The sequence below is a fragment of the Gregarina niphandrodes genome, assembly GCF_000223845.1.
Source record: "Gregarina niphandrodes unplaced genomic scaffold scaffold00141, whole genome shotgun sequence".
Lineage (NCBI taxonomy): Eukaryota > Apicomplexa > Conoidasida > Eugregarinorida > Gregarinidae > Gregarina > Gregarina niphandrodes.
Window position 1 is genome coordinate 484 of NW_011645904.1, and position 808 is coordinate 1,291.

At 53.8% G+C, this 808-nt stretch overlaps 1 non-coding gene across 1 annotated transcript; it reads right to left on the reverse strand.

Moving 5' to 3' along the window:
- Nucleotides 1-373: 373 nt before the first annotated feature.
- On the reverse strand, nucleotides 374-444 carry GNI_211410. The gene has a single exon. It is a non-coding gene; the product is annotated as a tRNA-Gly (tRNA).
- Between the last annotated feature and the right edge of the window lie 364 nt (nucleotides 445-808).

Here is an 808-nt window from a genome sequence, read left to right on the forward strand (position 1 = left end):
GTTGTTATGTGGATTGTGTCCACCGTCTCAATGGTCCCGGTGGGGCTTGAGACTACCTAAGCCAATTGTCAGCAAGTTAAATGCCTCCAAAGCCCTGTGAGAGAGCGCCCATGGTCCGACGGCTGCCGATCCGACCATCTTAGCCGCCTGCCGATTCTGGGCGACTCAAGAATGATGGGGGGTTCGAATCCACGGAATGACCATCATCTTTTGTCTCCACACTTCGGAACGTCGTCTGCCCTCGCGTCACTCACCACAACAAGGTCCGCACTCGCACACAAGTGTGGCAGGAGACGCCTTTTATGACCCCCAAATGGTAGCGGAGCATGCTGAAAGCCACGCTGCTAGGGTTTACGGGTATCACCGTGCGAGCTGCATCAACTGGGACTCGAACCCGGATTTTAAGTTTGGAAGGCTCAAATCCTACCCTTGGACTATTGATGCGATCGCCGGTTCGTCACGAAGACGGACCGCAAAGCTTTAGGGACGTGAAATGTTCGAGCCCTGCCCGAGGTTGAGTTGGCCAAATATTGGGTAAGTGCTGTTCACGAGAATCCGGTTGTGCTGGACACGCGACTCGTATGAGCTGGGAATCCTAGGAAGAAGTCGGATACGCCAGAGGGTCGAGGGACACCTCCTTGGGGGGTAATTGGTGAGGTAATGAAGCGTTATCAACACCGGGGGATTTAAGTGGGGATGCGGTGAAGGAAAGGTATGACGATCGTAATGTCATGGAGACATGAGGGACAATGGATTCCGCTCGGCCAGTCACCGAAGTTGAGACAGTGCTTTTTATGCAGGTATCGAC